We start from the raw sequence: 15834 nt of genomic DNA, 5'->3' as shown, positions 1-15834 counted from the left end.
CCTCATCAATGGTGAGTCTCCAGGATGTTGGTGTTTGGGATTTGAAGATGGTAATGCTGTTGTATGTCAAGGCAGGGGTGGGGGGAGGGGTTGTTAGTGGTTAGGTTTTCTCTTCATTATCTGTGGAACTGCAAATAGATTTGAACAACTTGCTGAGAAAACGACCCATCTTCAAAATCCTCTTCAAAAACAATCTTGTCCACTAAGCCTTTGATCACCTCCCCTTAACGCCTTACCAATTCTTTCTTAGTACCTAATCTGTCGCTCTGCAAACTACATTGGAACATATTGCTGTCTCAAAAATGCTATGTATGTAGATATTATTGCTGAGTGAAATCAGGAAATTAGGAGCAAAAGGGGATATTGAAAATGTTCAGGGAATCGCTTATTTTCAATGTATTCTTGTTTCCAGTGAAGCAAGATGGATTTCCATTTCCATTCTCCCAGTTTCTCCGTCTCTGGAGCATCTGTTCTGATGATGTAACCTTCCACAATAGGGCTTCTGATATGTCTTCCTTTATCCTCAACCGAGGATTCCCCCCCACTGTGGTTGACAGGGTCCTCAACCGTGTCTGGCCCATTCCCTGCACCTGTACCGTCACCCATTCCCCTCCTTCCCAGAACTGCGACAGGGTTCCCCTTATCCTCACTTTCCACCCCACCAGCCTCCACGTCCTCCACCATTTCTGCCACATCCAGCGTGATGCCACTACCAAACACATTTTCCCTCCCCTCCCCTGACAGCATTCCGAAGGGATCATTCCCTCTGCGACACCTTGGTTCGCTCCTCCATTACCCCCAACACCTTGTCCCCTTTCCACAGCACCTTTCCATGCAATCACAGGAGGTGTAATACATGCCCTTTTACCTCCTCTCTTCTCACTGTCCAAGGCCCCAAACACTCCTTTCACGTGAAGCAGTGATTTACTTGTACTTCTTTCAATGTAGTAGACTGTATTCGCTGCTCACAATGTGATCTCCTCTACATTGGGGAGACCAAACGCAGATTGGGTGACCATTTTGTGGAACACCTCCGCTCAGCCCAAAAGCATGACCCCGAGCTTCCGGTTGCTTGCCATTTCAACACAACCCCCTGCTCTCATGCCCACATATCTGTCCTGGGATTGCTGCAGTGTTCCAGTGAACATCAACGCAAGCTCGAAGAACAGCATCTCATTTACCGATTAGGCACACTACAGCCTGCCAGAATGAACATTGAGTTCAATAATTTCAGAGCATGACGGGCCCCCTTTTTTATTTGTAGTTCTTTTTTCTTTTTAGTTTGTTTCATCATTCATTTTTTTTTACCAAGAGCCTGCCCACTTTTTTTTTCATGTTTGTGCTTTGGGCCAGGGCTGTTCATTTTTCTATCCATTAACAACCTTGCTGCACTAACGCTTTGTCTTTCAGCACACCATTAACATCCCATTTGCCTTTGCTCCACGATCTTCTGGTGACCCTCTGTCCTATCAACACCATCCCTTTTGTTATCTCTTGCCCCACCCCTGCTTTGTTTGCTTAAAACATTTTTAATCTTTGCCAGTTCTAATGAAAGGTCACTGATCTGAAATGTTAACTCTGCTTCTCTCTCCACAGATGCTGCCAGACCGACTGAGTATTTCCAGCATTTCTTGTTTTTATTTCAGATTTCCAGCATCTGCAGTATTTTGCTTATAATTTAATTAAGATGGATTTCTTCTTTTTTGGAAAATAACCATCAGTGATAAGAAAATAATTGAATTTTCTTCCCTCTTTGATGATCAGAAGATCAAAGACCAAAAATTTGAGATCTTCAAATCCTTTGCCTGAGTTATATGAACTGGATGGATGCATTAACTCCATGTGACTGGCTATGGCATTACGAGGAATCAGTGACCAGTCACTGCAGTGAGTTCATCCACAATCCCAAGCATGCAAGGGATTGGATGTAACCATTATTCAAAATTGGTACCAGCTGCTAGGTAGATATTTCTTGCAACTTTTCTTCATCAGCCTTCTCCCTGCCATTATAGAGCTTCTCTGGTGGTTTTAACAACAGGATGTTTCTGTTCATCTGCTTTTCATTGGAAGAATCCTGAACCCAAAATGGTCGAAATGGGATAGAATTCAAGCATTTGTAGGGAGAAATGTTAAAGTTTCTACTTTGCTTCTGGTCTTTCCACTCCTGGAAACAGCCAAGTAATTATTTGACTGTAAGCCATATTTGTTCTAATTCCATGGAGATTGAAAGTCATATACTCATCTAATATTCTTAAAGCTTAAAACAATCTAAACTTTTGAGTTCAGTAATTCTTCTCTTGCCCCATCCCTCTGCTCTATATGTGTGTGTGTGTGTGTGTGTGTGTATCTGTATGCTTGCTACTGTACTGCCCCCATCAGGTAGGACAGAAAATGCAAGATTGAATGAACTTGGGATGGATTGCATTTTCAGTTTGGTTTAGCATTAGTTTTAATGTTATCCAGAGTTTGTTTCAAGTTCAATAGGCTAAACTAAAGCCACAGAACAGGAGAAAACCTGGTTGGGGTCCAATTTATTCCATCAGTTTGTGTTCCTCTATTTTGTAGAGCAGGCAGGTATGGACGCATGATGGTTCTGTTATTGGACTAGTAATCTAGAGGCCTGGACATATAATCTGGAGACATGAGTTCAAATCCCACCATGGGAGTTTGTGAATTTTAAATTCAGTTAATTAACTAAATCTGGAATAAAAAGTTAGTTTCATGGTCACCATTACTGATACTATCAGATTGTTGTAAAAACCCAACGGCTTCTCTAATTTGTTTTTAGGGAAGGAACTTACTGGGCTGAATTTTACAGACTCCCCTCATGGCGGCCCTCCCGTCACTCGGTGATGGCAGCTCCATTTAAATATTTGAATTAATTTTAATCAACGAATTAATTAGCCTTACACTCCCGCCATCGATCCCGATGTGATCTTCATGCCGCTGGCTGGCACTCCTGTGCCTTTGGTCCCCACCCGGGGAACCGAGCTGGAACACTGGTGGGGAGGGGGGAGGAGGTAGGTTTCTCAGTGCGGGAGGGGGGGGGAGCGAGGTCAAACTAATATCATTGGTGTAGGAGATGGTGGGAAGGGTTATAATGTAAAGTTTATGTACTTGGGGTGGGGAAGGTCAGGTGGACAAGGTAAATGTTTTGTGGGGAGAGGGCAAGTCATTAATTCTATGGTTATTGGGGGGAGGGGCAAATTAAATGTATTTAAGTTTTTTCTTGCCTGTTTCTTTAAATATTTAAATTGATCGGTAGAACTCGAAGCCCTTTAAAAATGGGGTTCGCTGCCTGTGCACAGGCAGCTGACGCCATTGCCAGGGATGAACAGCCAGCTCCCTGCACATCATCGGTGTTGGGGGGTGGGGGGTGGGTTTGGTAGCCCTGGCTATTTAAATGGGTTGCTGCACTTAATATTGCAGCAGCTCTTCGACGTGCGGCCCACCCAGCCCACTGTCCTTACCAAGTCGGATCACATATGACTCCAGCGATGTGTTTGACTCTTAACCGCTCCCTGAAATGGCCTAACAAGCCATTTAGTTGTATAAAACTGTGATAATAAAGTTTCAAATAACTTCTGTGCCACACAAGTGCCTGGCAAAGACCATCTCCAACAAGAGAGAGTCTAAACACCTCAATTTGACATTCAATAGCATTACTATTGCTGAATCCCCCACCAACATTATCCTGGGGGTCACCATTGACTGGAAACTTAATAGGACTAGCCACATAATTGGTGTGGCTACAAGAGCAAGTTAGAGACTGGGTGTTCTGTTGTGAGTGACTCACCTCCTGACCTCCAAAGCCAGGAATAAATCAGGAGTATGTGACTGCAGTTCTAACAACCCTCTAGAAGTTCAACATCATCCAGTAGAAAGTCCTGCACTCCATCAGTACCATCCAAAAGATGCACTGAAACAACTCACAGCTCCAACTGCAACTTCTTTGAGAGCGCTTCCTAAACCTGCAACCCCGATCAAAAAGGGTACGGGTGAATGAAAACATCACCTCCAAGTCACACATCATCCTGACTTGGAAATATATATTCCATTCCTTCATTGTCACTGGGTTAAAATCCTGAAATTCCCCAGCTAACAGCACTGTTGGAGTACATTCACCACGTCGACTGCCGCAGTTCAGGAAAGCGGCTCACCACGATCTCCTCTCGGGCAATTAGGGGTGGGCAATAAATGCTGGTCTTGCAAGCAACACCTAGTTTCCATGAACGGATAAGAAAAAAAGATGCCCATCTAATTTTGTAAAAAAAAATCCACATCAAAGTGACCAATGCCCAATAACGGGCATTGCTTTTTTGGTCTGATATCCATTATCTCCATACTTTCAGACGTCTCCGTGCCACATTCTGGACCTCCGTATCTTGCTACATTCCTCGTATCTTTTAAAGAGGAAAGTCGAAGCAGTAGAGCAGTGTAGCAAGTTGGGTAAAGACAAGCAGAATGGGACAGGAAAAAACAGAGAGTTTAATGTTAATAGTGCATCAGTGAATAAAGTCCATATTAATAATAGTAGAAAAAACATTAAAGGTTCTTTATTCAAATGCACAAAGCATTTGTAATAAGATAGATGAACTAGTGGTACATAGAGATAAATGGTTTAGATCTAATTGACATTACAGAAACATGGGGCAGGATTGTAAGTTTTGGATCGGGACCCTGATGTCAGGATCAAATGGGGTCACGACCCTGCATTGTGTGGGAAACAGTCACCTGGCACTGATTTTCCCTGATTTGTCTCCCCCCCACCCACCCCGCCAACCGCTCTGCCACCAGGAGGACACCTCCAGGCAGATGACCTAGTTCCAGTGCCTTGTGGGGGGGGGGGTGGGTGCGGGGATGTTGTTGCTGCAGAATTTTCCAGTCAGCTTCTGACAATAGACCCTAATAGGCCATTAACCTCCCTAAATTGCCTACCCGCCACTTGTGGGCAATTAGTTCTGCCTTGAGATAAAGGCTCAGGGGTGGGATGGTGTCAATAAAAGGGCGCACTGGCTGGTGGCATGAATTTTCATGCCCACGCGTCTCCATACTCACCCTCACATGGGGGTGAAAATCCTGCCCATGGTTACAAGGTGACCAGGGTTGGGAAATAAATATTCCAGGGTACACAACTTTTTGAAAAGTCAGGCAGAATGGAAAAGGAGGAGGAGAAGCCCTGATAGTAAACGATGATATGAGGACAGTAGTGAGAAAGGATCTTTGCCGAGAAAAGCCGGAAGTAGAATCAATATGGGTGAAGATTAGGAACAGCAAGAATCAGAAAACACTTGTGGTTATACTGTTGAACAGAGCATTAAGCAAGAAAAAATTGGAGCTTGTAACAAAGGCAAGGTAATAATCGTGGGGGACCTTAATCTTCATATAGACTGGACAAATCAAATTGGCAAAGGTCGTCTGGAAGATGAGTTTTCAGAATGCTTTTGTGACAGCTTCCTGGAGCAATATGTTTTGGAAGCAAGTAAGGGAAAAGCTTTTTTAAATCTAGTATTATGTATTGAGGCAGGGTTAATTAGTAATCTCACAGTAAAAGATCCCCTCTGGGGAAAAAATAATAATACAATTAAATTCCAAAATGAGAATGACATACTCAAGTCCAAAACAAGAATGTTAAACTTAAACAAAGCCAATTGCATAAGTATGAGAGGAAAGCTGACTAAGGTTGATTGGGTAAATAGACTAAATGCTATGGCGGTAAATAAACAGTGAGGAAGACTTAAAGAAACAATTCAAAATGTTCAACAAAACACATTCCATTAAAAAACAAATACTCAGTGAGAAAAATCCGTCTGTGGCTTAATAGGGAAGTTAAGGATAGTATTAGATTAAAAGAAGTGGTGTATAATGCATTACTATTCTTTGCAACGTCAGAAGATTGGGAATGTTTTATAAACCAGTAAAGGGGGACCAAAAGGGATAAGGGGAAAGATAGAATATGAGAGTAAACTAGCCAGCAATATAAAGACAAATTGTAGGAGTTTTCACAAGTATGTAAAAAGGAGGAGAGTAGCTAAAGTAAGTGTTAGTCCCTTAGAGGCAGAGACAGGAGCAATTATCATGGGTGATGAGGATATAGCAGAGATTTTGAACCAATTATTTTATGTCTGCCTTCACAGTAGAAGAAGCAACTTACATACCAGAAATAAAGGATAACCAAGGGGCTAATAAGGGTGAAGAACTTTAAAATAATTAATATCAGCAGAGAAAAAGTATTAGAGAATCTGAAAGGATTAAAAGTTGACAAATTTCCAGGACCTGATGGCCTACATCCTAGGGTTCTAAAAGACAAAGTTGTAGAAATAGTGGATGCACTGGCCAAAATTCCCTAGATTCTAGAATGGCCCCAGAGGATTAGAAGTTGGCAAATGTAACACCGTTATTCAAGAAAGGACAGAGAGAGAGAAAATAGGGAACTGTAGGCCAGTTAGCCTGGCATCATTCGGCAGGAAAATGTTGGAATCTATTATTAAGGAAGCCTTAACAATGCACCGAGAAAATTATAGAACGATCAGACAGAGACAACATGTTTTTACACAAGGGGAATGGTGCTTGACAAATTTTAGTTTTTTGAGCTTGTAAGTTGTAGGGTAGATAAAGGGGCGCCAGTAGATGTAGAATACTTGGATTTCCAAAAGGCATTTGATAAGGTGCAACATAAAAGGTTAATATGCAGAATAAGGGCTCATGGAGTTGGAGGTGATATATTAGCATGGACAGAGGATTGGTTAATGGACAGGTAGCAGAGAGTAGGGATAAATAGAACATTTATAAATTGGCAGGGTGTAACTAGTTGAGTACCACAAGGATCAGTGCTGGGCCTCAACTATTTATAATCTATATTAATGACTTAGACGAACAGACAAAGAGTAATGTATCTAAGTTTGCTGACGTTACAAAGCTAGGTGGGAATGTAAGATGTGAGAAGGACACAAAGAGGCTGCAAAGAGATAGAGACAGGTGAAGCGAGTGGTCAACAAGGTTCATGATGGAGTGTAATATGGGGGAGTGTGAGGTTATTCACTTTGGTAGTAAGAATAGAAAAGCAGCATATTTTTTAAAAGCAATGAAACTTCTAAATGTTGATGTTCAGAATGATTTGGGTTTATTTATACAAGGAACGAGGAAGTTTGGATGCAGGTACAGACAGCAATTAGAACAGAAAATGGCATATTGGGCTTTATTGTAAGGGGATTGGAGTAGAAGAACAAAGAAGTCTTGCTATTGTTGCATAGGGCTTTAGTGAGATCACACCTGAAGGACTGTGCGCAGTTTTGATCTCCATGTCTAAGGAAGGATATACTTGTATTGGAGGATGTACAGCAAAGGTTCACTAGATTGATTCCGGGGATGAGAGGGTTGTCCTATGATGAGAGGCTGAGTAAATTGGGCCTATGCTCTCTGGAGTTTAGAAGAATGAGTGGTGATCTCATTGAAACTTACAAGATTCTGAAGTGGCTGGATAGGGTGGATACTGAGAGGTTGTTTCCCCTGCTGGGAAATCTAGAACCTGGGGGCACAGTCTTTGGATATGGTGCTGATCATTTAGGACTGAGATGAGGAGAAATTTCTTCACTCAGAGGGTTGTGAATCTTTGAAATCCTCTACTCCAGAGGGTAGTGGATGCTCCATTGTTGAGTCTATTTAAGGCTGTGTTAGACAGACTTTTGGTCTCTCAGGGAATAAAGGGATATGGGGAGTGGGTGTGAAAGTTAAGGCACAAGATCAACCTTGATCGTATTGAATGGCGGAGCAGGCTTGAGCGGCCATATGGTCTACTCCTGCTCCTATTTCTTAGGTTTTGAGGAGGCTTTTAAGAACATAACTCTTTGACCACCCCTCAGTATCCATTTATCTCCTGTGAAGCTCTTTCAATGACTACTATATCTAAGGCATTAAATATATTCAAATTGTTCGATAATGCTTATTAGTTTATGAATACCACCTCTCTTACCATGTTAGATCTATCAGACTAATATCAAATAACAAGATTCCTAAGTTGGAAAACTGGTACTTTGGTATAGAAGTGTTCTTGTAGTCATCAAAGAGTTAACAGAAACTGTGCTGTTGTGGGTGAGGATGAGTCCTGTTGAACAGTCTTCCTTTCTGCATGTGGCTGCCATCTTTGTTTCAAAAAGGAGAATTGCAGCCGAGCTGGAAAGCTTTTGTTGGCCAAATCCAAGTAGTAGTCAACCCCAAACTGACAGATCTCATGCTTTAAATTCACTTTAGTATTTCACCTGTATTGATGGATAATCTAAGTATCACATGATAAATGACTATCTGTTGTATGTGTGGTAGTGATATTGTTTTCAAATGTCTTGCTTCCTGTTGATCCATAGAACACAGATTTCCCTTTCCCCTTAATCCTCAGTTTCAATTAAAAAAAAAGCTTTGGCTGTGTTTTGTGTGTTAAAGTGCCAGGTGTGAATGGGCCAGCATTGTTGGTCACACTTGAAAGACATGGAGTGCTGCCTTGCTTTTGTTGCTTTTTCTCTGGTACAGTAGGACACCTGTCTCTGCTTTATCAATGGCGTCATGCAGAACATAAAGAAAGAGCCTAGATCGAAGCAATTTGCCTCCCACCTGCCCTGTTTATAACCACAGAAAAAGGGTTGATGTATCTACAGCAATCAGCTTCCTCTGCACAGGCTGAAGACACCTGGCCCTATGCTACTGCTGGATTTGTGGAGCAAAATTGCATTTTTCATCTTCAACAATTCATAACTATTTCTGACTAGGTATAACTTGAGGCTAATAGTTTTCAGTAACATGGCTGCAAACAAAATCTTATTGATATTGATGCAAGGAGGTGGTTTGTTTCATTTTGTATTCTGTTTAGTCTGCATTGGGTACTGATGAGATAGACATCATTGAGAAACCATAGACGTTACAGTAATAGTTGGTACAAGTGAGAAAAAATATTTCAGTAAATGTAATGTTGTGTCATTGCAGCTGGTAATCTAAAACTAAAATTCAATTGAATTGCAATCTCTTTGAATTGTGGTAATTCAATAATTCAGCTAATAGAGATGGGAAAATCTCCTAGAATTCAGGAAGCATGTTTCCACATTTTGGAAATCTGATCGCATGTCTAGCGTTTTTATTCAAATTTGTTTGCCTTTAAAGTATTTCAGACATTTTTGATGCTGCATTTCAGTGATGGCTGTGTCAGATTACAATATGCAAATTGTCAAGTGTGTTACTTGCTTCACCTTGGATTGGGATTCTTAATTTTTTTTTTGCTTTGTTTTTGAAATGTATTATGAGAGAGACATGTTACTGGTTTGCATTTAGAGACAAGTTTAATAAAACAAATTTTATTTTATTTAGTGATACAGCACTGAAACAGGCCCTTCAGCCCACCAAGTCTGTGCCAACCACCCATTTATACTAATCCTATATACCTACCACATCCCCACCTTCCCTCAATTCCCCTACCAATACTAGGGGCAATTTATAACGGCCAATTTACCCACCAACCTGCAAGTGTTTGGCTGTGGGAGGAAACCGGAGCACCCGGCGAAAACCCACACAGTCACAGGGAGAACTTGCAAACACTGCACAGGCAGTACCCGGAATTGAACCCGGGTCGCTTGCCACTGTGCCGTCTTAAGTATCATGAATTTGCGTAACATAGAATTATGAAACCAGGCAACCTTTGACCCTCTAGATCTGGAGGAGTAGCTGTTACATTGTGATAAACTCTGAATGAACTGTTTGGTCTGTAATTGCACAGCTTTCTGAGCCATTTTCGGTTGCTGCAGATAATGACCAGTTTGCAAAAATGTTAAAAGAATGGAATCAAAGTATTGCACAGTAGGAGCCATTCGGCCCATTGAGTCTGCACTGGCTCTTACAAAGGGCATTCCGGTTAGTCCCATTCCCCACTCTGTTGTGTGATTGCCTTTAAGAGTAATGTACCTTTAAGATCTTAGTATGCTAATGAGCACAAGCTCAACATCGGGACGATGGCTTCTCCTGTGTAAAGCCATGAAAAGCCTGGAACAACACTGCTGATGGCTGGAGGAAGCAGCAGCATCGCGACACATGGCCAGATTTGAGAATCACCCTCAAAATCGTTACTCCAAGAGTGCAAGAGTAACAAATAGGGGGAGTTTTGTCCGTCGATAGTTAGCAAGAAAGGCAGAGTTTCTGGCCGAGTTAGGCTCAAAAGAGGAAAATAGAGTTGATTCAAGTCGGGGATGTGAGACTACACCGCCATTAAGCATTAAGTTTTCCCGCCGAAAGAGCTTTGTGGGTGGAGTTTCCCTGTGCAGAGGCTGAAAGCCTGCATTGCAGCATCAGAGATCAGGGCATGGCAGAGGTCCATTCCTGCGGTCACAAGAGGCCTGCACTGTTTTATTCCTGGAAGGAAAACTACGAATAAGGATGTTTATTTCAGGGGAAAGCTCTGACAAAAGAATTCTTTTAAGCAAGAAGTTTTGACACCATGATCACAAAATACCCAGTGATGAATTGGAAGGTTCCAGATGTCCTTTATGAATTCCAACTCTTTAGACAGTGTATGGAATTATGCTTTTTAGGTCTTGCAGTCACAGAGCTCAACCAGCAAGCAATTAAGATAAATGTTGTAATTGGCAATGAAGGCCTCCATCACATCAACACTTCTAGACTGTCAAAAGCAGACCAGAAAGACCCATCTACACTCTGGACAATGCTGGAAGATCATCTGTGAGTCAGAGTCAATTTTAGAATCCATTGATTTGAACTGATGGCCTACAGACAACAGCCTAAAGAAACTATTGACCAATTTGTCAGTAGATGTCGGGAGAAAGGGCACGATTGTGATTCCTCAGGCGCAAAATTCTCCGGGAGGATAATGGAGCTGGTAATCACACCAATGCTAATAGAGGTGTTTCAAAAGGATTTGCTTGATAAGAAGAAAGGATACTACAGTGGCAGTCTACTTACAGATGGTGGAAAATATGAAGCCATAGCTGCAAGCAGGCAATACAGACAAGTGTTTGGAGCAGCAATGACCATAGGCGAGGTAGCCAAAGCACCTTGACAGGGCAAGGCGTGTGACAAATGCGGTCTAAAGCATCAGCCATTAACTGTCCTGTTTTCAGAGATACCTGCAAGGCTTGTGGGCTAAAGGGACACTGGGCAAGACTGTGTAGGAAATCTGGCAGTGAAGAAGTGGTCAGAAGCCACAGCAAGCCACAGCTCAGTAAAAAACAGACACCGTCTACTGGCAGGAACAAAAAGGATTTCACCAAAAACCAATTCAACTCCAAGCATGCCCATGAGGTAGACACAGACAGCAAAGAAGGCACTGAAAGTTAACAATCCTTCCAGACTGTCACAGTTGCACAACACGTGGATGCAATCACACAACTGGAAACCTTCACCACAGTCAAAATCATATGTCCTGACAAGAGTGGGAAGCAAAAGCTATTGCTGAAGATAGATACTGGAGTGAGTGCCAACATTTTACCACTGTGGATACTCAGAAATGTACCTAGTGACGTGGGAGTCTACACTGCAGCCAACAAGAGCTAGACTCACTGCATATAATGGTTCACTAGTCTACTGTTTGGGAGCATGAATGTTGGAGTGCAAACATAGAAGTTCTGCAGGTCACCACAGGGCTTCGGCATTGTTGACACCAATGGTCCAGCAGTAGCAGGACTACCAGCATACAGTGAACTCCAGATCATGATGATTCACAAGATCAGTAACAAACCATTGCTAGACAATAAAGGCAAGCATTGAGTCTATTCAAGATTTGCAAAGGAAGTACCCAGATAGATGTGACACTGTGGGCAGTTTTATAGGAGATGCAGTTCTTCACTTGAAAGACAATGCAGTTTTCTCCATAAATCCAACAAAGAGGTGTAATGTCCACATAAAAGACAAGCTAAAACCTGAGCTTGACACAATGAAACGACAAGGGATTATTTAGCAACACACTGGTGTAGCTCTACAGCCACTGTGATTAAGAAAGAGTACTGTTAGAGTATGTCTTGATCCAAGAAGATTGAATTAAGCACTCAAAAGATGTCCTCACAAAATTCCTACTTTAGAAGATCCAAGGTTTGCGAGAGCCAAGATTTTCTCGAAATTGGACGCCAAACAACGATACTGATCGATTCATCTTTCTGAAGATTCACAGGAACTGAAACTTTCAGAACACCATTTGGGAGGTATTGTTTTCTACCATTACCATTTGGTCTGTCAGTAAGTCAAGACCTGTTCCAACAGCAATTGGATCGCATTACTGAGTGCTCCTGGCTATGTTTGCTTTACAGATGACATAGTGGTCATGGGACATACTAAGGAAGAGTATGACAAGAATCTTCACATTTTAATGGAGACTACGAGAAGAGGTCTCATATGTAGTAGCAAAAAATGTGCTATCAATGTAAATCACATTATTTTTTTCCTTTCCATCTACTCTGACACTGGAATATGACTGGATCCCAGTAAAGTTGAGGACGTACAATCAATGCCTACTCCTCAAGGCAAGGAAGATTTATAGAGATGTTTAGACCTGTCTAACTTTTTGGTACCCTACATCTCAAATTTATCTGAGAAAGCATCATCGCTGTGTGAACTTCTCAAAGAAAATATATTATTCTTGTGGCATGAAGATCATCAGCACGTGTTCAAGTCATTAAAACTGTAACTTTCTGTTGAAGCACCAAGGAAAGAAACTAAGCTTTAAAAAAGTCTCGGAGCATCTCAGTTACAGGGAGGTAGACCAATTGCATTCGGTCCTAAACGTTTGTCACCCACTCAGGCGAACTATTCGAATGTAGAATGAGTAACGTTAGCATGAGTGTTCTGTATCAGCAGATTCCATACATACCTGTTTGACAAATGCTTTATTGTTGAGATTGATCACAAACTGTTGGCAATGATTTGGCAAAAACCACTCACCAGTGCGGTACTTCAACTTCAAAGACTACTAATTAAAGTACAGGGGTACGATTGTGAGGTTCAATGTATACCAAGAAACTTCATGGTTACGTCTGACACATTGAGCAGACTACCCAACCCCAGGAATACAGAATAAGTACCATTAGATGTCCAAGTAGATGATATAGAGCTAGAAGATGTGTACAACATTGTCCTATTGTGATTTGGACAGAGAAACATGAAGAGCTCTAAGAAGAGACTTCTAAAGATCCTGTCCTAAGGGCCTTGTGGCAGCTCATCATCAGGGGATGGCCAGTGTTACGACCGCGGTGGGAGATATGCACTGTCAATTCAGTCCATCACTCCACAGGTCGCAGCATATTATTAAGGATGCGTTTACTGACAACGCAGCCACTAGGTGGCGCTGCACTGACACATGCGCAAATGCAGCCTGTTCAACTTAAACGTCACAGTCAGTGACGTTCAGGCAGCTGCCAGGACTAAAGATGGCGCTGCTTTAATAATCACACAAAGTCAATGTAAACACATGGCAGCACACAATGGCTGCAGAGATCGGCTGGCTGGAGAACGGCCGGAGAGATCGGCTGGTTGGGGAATGGCCGGAGAGATCGGCTGGCTGGGGAATGGCCGGAGAGATCGATTGGTTGGGGAATGGCTGGAGAGAGCGGGCGGGTGGGAAATAGCCGGAGAGGGCAGGCGGGGGGGGGGTGTGGAATGGCCAGAGTGGGCACTGGGGGGGAATGGCCAGAAAGAGCGGGCGGGGGGACTGGCAGGAGAGAGCGGGAGATCGAGGGGAGGGGGGGGGGAATGGCTGGAGAGAGCGGGCGGAGGGAATGGCCGGAGAGAGCGGGAGATCAAGGGTAGGGGGGGGGAATTGCTGGAGAGAGCGGGCAGGGAGGCAGGAGGAGAGCACACCGGCCGCCACCAAGGTCTTCGGCCGCTCTCTCCCTGCTTCCCCCCGTCTCCCTGCATCCCCACCACCCCCCCCGCCCGCTGTCTCCCTGCTTCCCCCCCAGCTTTCTCCCCATTTCCTCCCCCCCCGTCTCCCCGATTCCCCCCGACTCCCTGCTTCGCCCCTCCGCTCTCTCCCCGCTTCCCCCCCCACCGCTGTCTCCCTGCTTTCCCCACCCGCCTGTCTCCCCGCTTTTCCGCCTGCTCTCTCTCCCGCGTTATGCGATGATTTCATCTGGGCATGCGCGTACCATGCCTGGCAATTTAGGTGATGACATCATCCGCGCATGCACCAACTGGTCCTGGCATTGTGGAACACAGCGCACGCGCAGAGAGCAGGAGCCCGTTTGCCCATGTGCGCAGGTTGGCGCAAGCAGATGACGTCCCCACTGGCTACGTTGTCAAGAATCACTTCCTATTATTAAAGTTTTCCCACCCAACCGGAAAACAGTCAAATTAAAGACTCCAGTAAACCCCGGAATAAAACAGACCAAACCAGGTATCTTTAGACAACAACAAATTAACTATTTATTAAAATTAAATCTTAAACATTATTAAGATAAACCTATGTCTAAAGACCTTCTACCTTCTTATTTTAGCCTAACTTCCCTATTCACACACATACACTCAAAAATAGCAGCAGTTAACTTGTTTTAAAAGTGGTAAAAATTAGCTGTTTCTTAAGAATTAATAAGTAAGTCTTTGTGGGTTACATTCCTGATGGATGAGGTATTCTAATGTGAAAATAATCAAAGGCTACTTGAAGACTTCACCTGGATTTGATGAAGCAGTCTGTGTTTGATAGGCATTCAAACTCTTTGTCTGCAGCAGGCGTCAACAGTTCCTTCAGTAATACCAAATGGTTTCTTAAAAGGGTTATTTCCTCTTTAGGCAATTAATTTGGCCTGTAGCTCCTTGTAGAATTTCTGCTGAGAGAGAATGGGCAGCTCTTTTTTCTTCAGTACGCTTCACTGGTGAGTCTGGTTCAGACTGGTTTTTGCCAGTTTTACACACAGTCAAATCGAAACATTACATCATGTGACCTCTCTCTCCTGCTGTTGCCTAGGTAACAAAATGCAGCTGTGGCACACTGTTTTAATCCGAGGAGAAAAATAATTATAGTTCTGTGACACCAGGTACAATGCAAGAGGCTCCCATAGACCTCAAAACCTGTTGGCCATATCGTGATGAGTTAGGGATATCTAATGGTATTATTTTTAAAGGTAAACAAGTGTTAATTCTGAAAACATTTCATCAGGATATCTTTGCACAATTACATCAAGATCACGTGAGCATTGAAAGGTCAAGACAGTTTATTGGCCAGGGATCAATAATGATATAGTGTGAGCAGTGAGGATGTATGATGCACATCAAGAGCATCAACCGAGTCAACATAAGGAGCCACTTTATCCTCATGATGTTCCATCACATCCATGGTCAAGAATAGCTACTGACTTATTTACTGTTAAAGGTGATGATTTTCTATTGACTACCTTTTGATCAGCGGTAGCGGTGATAGTGCAAGCCAGGGGGCAGCCGGGAAGGTAAGTTTCACTATAAAGTACTTAACTGGCGATTCGGCAGACGCGGACACGGGGACTGCTGGGTAAGTGAACTTATATATTCGGGCAGTGGCTAAACCCGAAACACTACACGTGTAGTGTCTCCCACCCATCCTCCTCCTCTAACCAAAAAAAAAGGACTCTTGTGTGGAGGGTTTGGGAAGGTAAGGTTTTCCTTTATTTGTTTTTATTCTCTGTTCTCAATTTTGAGCGGAGGGGGTGGAAGCTAGGGCAGTTGCATGCTCCTCTTGCAGGATGTGGGAGGTAAGGGTCACCACCTGTGTCCCTGCTGACTTCACCTGTGAGAAGTGCACCCAACTCCAGCTCCTCACAGACCGCATTAGGGAACTGGAGCTGGATGAACTTCGGATCATGCGGGAGGCTGAGGGGGTGATAG

General features: G+C 43.2%; 1 protein-coding gene across 2 annotated transcripts in view; it reads right to left on the bottom strand.

The window, feature by feature from the left end:
• The window catches only part of LOC137373001 (uncharacterized), a 236496-nt gene that overhangs the window by 21548 nt on the left and 199114 nt on the right, over positions 1–15834 (bottom strand). The window contains exon 6 of one of the 2 annotated variants that reach the window (XM_068037629.1): positions 14726–14804. The exons of the other annotated variant lie outside the window; for it this stretch is intronic. The gene's annotated coding sequence lies outside the window, so the exon portion shown is untranslated. Of the gene's footprint in view, positions 1–14725; positions 14805–15834 lie in introns of those variants that run through there. 2 annotated transcript variants of the gene reach the window in all.

The sequence above is a fragment of the Heterodontus francisci genome, chromosome 8, assembly GCF_036365525.1.
Source record: "Heterodontus francisci isolate sHetFra1 chromosome 8, sHetFra1.hap1, whole genome shotgun sequence".
Classification (NCBI taxonomy): Eukaryota; Metazoa; Chordata; class Chondrichthyes; order Heterodontiformes; family Heterodontidae; genus Heterodontus; species Heterodontus francisci.
This window is presented reverse-complemented; position numbering and strand designations above follow the sequence as displayed.